Source organism: Trachurus trachurus (assembly GCF_905171665.1).
Source record: "Trachurus trachurus genome assembly, chromosome: 5".
In the NCBI taxonomy this organism is placed as follows: Eukaryota; Metazoa; Chordata; class Actinopteri; order Carangiformes; family Carangidae; genus Trachurus; species Trachurus trachurus.
Genome location: NC_139896.1, coordinates 31,575,847 through 31,581,846, shown reverse-complemented (window position 1 = coordinate 31,581,846; position 6,000 = coordinate 31,575,847).

Here is a 6,000-nt window from a genome sequence, read left to right as displayed (position 1 = left end):
GTGCTTATGAAACACACACACAATGTAGCAGTCATAACAGCACTGCATTTACTACTGTCATGCATTGCTGCAAGTTTTGCTTCTCTAATAATTTCCCTGTTGTTACTGTTAATGGCTTCTTATCATTTTGATTGAGGCATTTTTTTCAAAATGTTTGTGGCTGTTAGACGTCCATATTTTTTTCACACTTCATGCTCTTCTAAGGCAGTTCAGCATGACACTAACTCAAAGCATACATAAACATACATACATATAGGCCAAACAGTATAATATGCTTGACCAGCCAACTGAACATGTTTCATTTGTAATTAGACCAGGCTGAATTCTGCCACTATCATCAGGGAAAGTACCGAGTGTTGGTTCATGTCTACAGGATGTAGATCTCAGGCAAAACTTGAAACCAAATATGCACAGACTGAATGAAAATAACTTGTTACCAAATATGATTCTATTTGTATGTTAGATTTTCTGTCTTTGCCATTCAACCTGGGACACTGATCATAAGTGTATTTTCAACACGTGTAAATTAAACCTAGTTATTGTTTAAAATGCAATGTGCTGGAGTACAGAATGAACAAAGTAAAAGTGTGTCACCGTGCTAATACTCACTGACGACTACTGACAGCACTGTGCAGCATGCAGTCTTTCAGAGAGAGTGTCTGAAATTATGTGACACTCAGCACTTGTTTTGTCAGATTTCGTTACACACTGAGCATTTCTTGTCACTGTGAGATTAATTTAAATTTTTTGGGGTTTAAAGGGATAGTTCAACATTCACCCATTGCCATAATCCCTATAGTTTTAGGAGTAGGTTCTTTACCTTTAATTGTCAGTGCAAGCTATTTTTAGAATGGCGGAGCAGAGCAGCAAGCTGCTCAGAGCTACACTATCGAGGCTCATGGGATTTCTTGGTTTCCCTCATCAAATACACAATCCAACAACTCCAAAACGCTCTGGTGGACAAGTTGTGACCTGCACATTCACCACGCTATGAGATAATAACAGAACGTTATGAGACAGAGTTGTTTTCAAGGTAAATTGTGCAAAAATGCTGAAGGTGCGTTCACACCGGACCTTTTCGTTTTTGTCTCTGGTGACGAGTTCACATATTAAGTCAATGCAAACGGGCGACTGAGCGTTTCTGAGCGACAGAGCGAAAAATTGCTTGTCGCTCGAGATGAGAAATCCTAAATTGACGTTATTTCTCTGGTCGTCAGTCGCTTGCCGCTCAACGCTGATTGGCTGCCGTAATCCTGGTGGTGCCGGTGTATACAGAGAGACATGGCAGTGGGCATGACGCCATCAAAGCAAAAAGGCGAGTCTGTGCCAAACTGACGAGCGACTGCAGCTGAGCGACAGAGCGATGACAAAGGAGCGATACGAGCGACCGCTACAAAAATAAAAGGTCCGGTGTGAACGTACCTTGATGTGCGTTCCTGTCGGCAAGCAGTCTCTGCATTTGCCTCGAAAACAACTCAGTCTCATAATGTTCCGTTACTATCTCATAGCGTGGTGAATGTGCAGGTCACAACTTGTCCACAAGGACGTTTTGGAGTTGTTGGATTGTGTATTTGATGAGTTTGATGAGGGAAACCAAGAAATCCCATGAGCGTCCATAGCGTAGCTCTGAGCAGCTCGCGGATCTGCTCTGCGTTATAATAATAGTTTGCACCGACAATTAAAGGTAACAAACCTACTCCCAAGACTATAGGGATTATGGCAATGGGTCAATTTGAAAAATGTTGAACTATCCCTTTAAGGCTGCAGAAAATGCTTTAGGACGACCAGTATGTAGATGATACAGATAAAGATGGGTAGCCAATTGCTGCCCCAACTTAGAGCAGATACATTTCTTTCGACTTTGCCCCTTTATCTTGTCAAGGCAGCGTACTGTTACTTCACATTTGCGTTTTTAGCTGCAGCCATCTGATCTGAAGCCAAGTGTCTGTTTGAGTTACTCTGTTTACACACATTTTACCACATGACCTTGTCAATAGCCAGTGGTAACAGTTACATCCCTGTGAGGAGCAATATCTGCAAGACTGCATTCATTAGCTGTACTTTACTGTAGGTTGACCACCACAGTGTTAACACAGTAATTTACTGTGCAATCTTTTAAGTGGCCCGCTCCTGACAAACAGTTCAATAAAGCCTTGTTTCTGTCCTGTGGTATGGTAATTAGATGTCTCTTGACATATCGTAAATTATGACTGTGATCTTTTTAGACATTAATGGTTACAGATGTTCCACGAACTTGCCACAGAGGCTATAGAAGCTGTGCTGCATTCAGGGTGTTTGCTGGCTCAGAATGAGCTGGTATCATTCTGATGATGAACACACACATACATTCACTATATTTTCAATTGGCTTATGCAAACACTCTTTACAAGCAGCATTTCTCCACAGCAAACCTTTGCTGTCACATTCACAAAGTCACTGTCAGTGCTGTACCAGCTGAATATTGAATGTTGTGCTTCTGTCCTTCTTTCACAATGCTGATTATTTGACAGCTGATGACAGACAAGCACTGTTTTGTTTTTCAGAAATGTTGACTTCACTGTCTTCATGTAAAAACATCTGAATTACACAAACTAATTCCTCCAACTCTCAGGAGGGTTTGATGTTTGAAATATCTTGGGCAAAAGGGAGGAAGATGAATGCGAAGTTAATAATTAATAGTTAATTGTGATTTTCTACCTCCTCGCCAACACCTGATTTTTGGAAATCTTAGAGGCTTGACATGTTTGGATGTGAAATATTAATCTGTAGCCAAACAGTCATGAAATGCTGCCAATTGTCACATTTTCTGTTGTAGGGAAAATAGGTGCTCTTTGGAGGAAAGTCCCTTTCTTCTGCAGTTTAGCCAGCACTTTGCTGCTTACATACAGCACCAGCACAATCTCTCTTCTTTGTCAAAGCAAAGAGGGTAATGTGTGCTGGACTTTCTGAAGTTGCACTTCAAAAATATCTCACTTTAGACTAGACACACACAAATCACAACATGGGAAGATGTGGCTTCATCTCTGTTTAGGAGTGTAACTGATGTTGCTCATATCAGTCAGTTGGAAGTTTCTGTGCGCAGTGGCAAGTCAGAGATGGCATCTAAGTATAGTTCTGTGTGTGTGTCCTCGGTTGTGCTTGTGTGTGACTGTGTGTGTGCGTGTGGGTTTTGGGGGTACTGTCTATTTACAGCTCAGCCTGTGGGAGATGTCCAAGTCCAGCAGAAAGGGCAGGGGGGCATGGGAAGACCTCCACTTTTCCACATGTGTGATCCTTTTCTGTTAAGACTCTAAGCAGTGTGTGTGTGTGTGTGTGTGTGCGCGTGCGTGCGGGTTGTTGTGTGTGTGTATTGTTGTTGTATATGCACATGGGTGTGTGCTCAACATCAGCAGCACTGTGTGTTGATGTTGAAGTCTCCAGTGCATTAGTAAAAGAATACGACACTGACATGTTCATGCACACTCACAGTTGTTTGGGGAGAATTATCTAATAGGACTTTCCTTGTGGCTCGGCCCACAGCTGCTAAATGATCATGATGCATTATTTTCAGGGAGTGAGAGATGGAAAGAAACAGAAATAGAGAAACACACTTCAATCTAACTTTATTTTACTTTACAAAATGTGAAAGTATTTCCTTAAAGGACCACTCAGTGATCTCTTTGACCACAACTACTACTTTCATAGACCATCAGGGGATGTAGTTTCTTCAGTTGCCATGGAGATGGCTTGATGTTATGCTGAAAGCTCTGGGAATTCCTAGTTATTTTTGTGAAATGACCAAAATTGAACTTTCACGCTGAACGAGTTTAAGTTGAGTTAGTAGATGGAAAATTACGATTGAAGCTTGATTTATTCTTTAACTCGCTTATTTGAATGACAGAAGATAAACAAAAAACTAGCAGCTGTTTCATCACAGACTTTACACCAGGCAGTGGAATTGCTCTAATTTTGCTTGAGGATCAGTTTTGTGTGTAAACTCATTCATCTGCCTGTAACAACAGCGTCCTTCTGCTGTCGGCCACTAGGCTTCCTCATGGTTTACCTGCTGAGGCAGCCTGGACAGTTGTAGTGTCAGATGTGTGTAGATCTCCCGCACTTTTATTTTTTTATTAGTTGTTTTCTGCATTTTTAATACTACGTTGCTTTGCAGTATAAACAGCAATTGAGTTATGGCACAACATTTGAAACCGATGCACTCCATTTCCACTGCTCCTTTACAACCTACTGACAACCTGTGTGGGTCAAGGTTATAAACGGTGTTGGAGCGCCCTAAGATGACAGACCCTCTAACACCCCTTTCACACATTAAACACATCTTAGAGCTTGTTTAACTTGACTGACAAGTCCTTTGTACTATTGCACATTTCTGTGGGGTTTACTGTTTACACCATTTACACTGTTTACATGCATATTTAGCTCCACCCCCTTGTCTAAATGATATTTTTTTCAAGAAAAAGACAAGACTTTTATTTAGTGATGAAGCCGTACTTCAAGCTTCAAAGCACCCAAAAATGTAATTATGACAACTAAAATCCTGCAGTAAAGTATCTTAGTGCAATTTAAATTGATTGTTATGTACTTTTGATCTTAATATTTGTCTCTGCGGTCGATGAAAAAAGAAACACAAATAGTGTAAAAACAAGTGAACACTCATCTTTTTCAAAGTGAAAGGAATTCCTTTGAGTGCAAAGTTAATTATTGTCAATTCACCCTAAAAGTTTCTTTCCCAAGATTGACCAGAGTCTTTGGTTTAGTGTGTGTCAGTGTGTGTGTGCTCTCATTACAGGAGGTCATGCGAGCAGGTCCTGTATATACACGACACCAACTCTCTCCCTTCCTGTGTCCCTCTCACTCTCTCTCTCACTCTCTCTCTTTTTCTCTCCCTCCATCTCTCTCTCTCTCCCTCCCTCCCTCCCTCCCTCCCTCCTTTCATTTGTTCTAGGGACAGAGCCCTAGTGTGAAGCTTCTTGTTCTTGTACTTTCTGTGCTGTGCAGCTCTCCAGCCGTTCAGAATGAGTTCGCTTATGGCAAATACAGTGTCTGTGCAACGTGGAAAAGCTCGATCTGACCTGCTGTCTGCTCCTGCTACAAGCTCTCAAGGTTATATATAGATTTACTCCTGAACAGGCCAGCCTGCTACTACAACCATCATCACTACCAAAAGGGATATCTGGGGAAACTGTACCTTGCGCCGCCACCACATTTTCCTCCCTCTGCTGTTTCACTGTAAGTAAATCCTTTTAAAACAATGGCATTTCTGTCGTTTTTGAGAGAGGTTTGCTGCTATGGAGAGAGCACCAAGGGATTACTTAGGAGAAGTAAAACTACACTTGAATTGTAGTGAACTACTTAAGTTTTTATAATCCTTTAGGCGCCACTTCATATTTCCTGTAACTGCAGTGGTAACATTCAACTTGACTGTAGATGTCAGTGCACCAGACTGTCTTTGAAATGGGCTCTGTAATCCGCACTGCTCTAGACCAAGCAGTTGGAAAGGAAAGAAACCTGGTTGAATAGTATATTAGTTCTCTATTTGTTGTTTCACACAAAGAGAGCAGATCCAGTTGAAGTGAATATTTGTGGCAGTGTTTATCGAGAAGTTTCAGTTTCAATGGTGTAGTCGTTGTATGGGAGTAAAGATTCACTCTTGACAGAGGCATCATGTTTGTCCTTGGCCGCCTTGGTTTAAGGCACAAATGTGCTCCATTGAGACTAATACTATGATGTAACATAATCAAATCTGTGTAATTTTAATTTTGGTCTCTCGTCTCTTTTGCTCTTACTTAAACCCTCACTCATGACAGAGTTTATCTTCTGTCCCATCTCTGCCATGTGTTTAGATAGGGAAATGCTACAGTTGGGGACATATTTGTCTGCAGGGGAAACATTTCTCTTACTCATCAGTTACAGAGGGAAGTGAGGGGGGGTGGGGTTTGGGAGACAGTTATGCTCACATTTGACAGAGGAACCAGACAGCAAGACATGGAAAGTTAAAAAAGT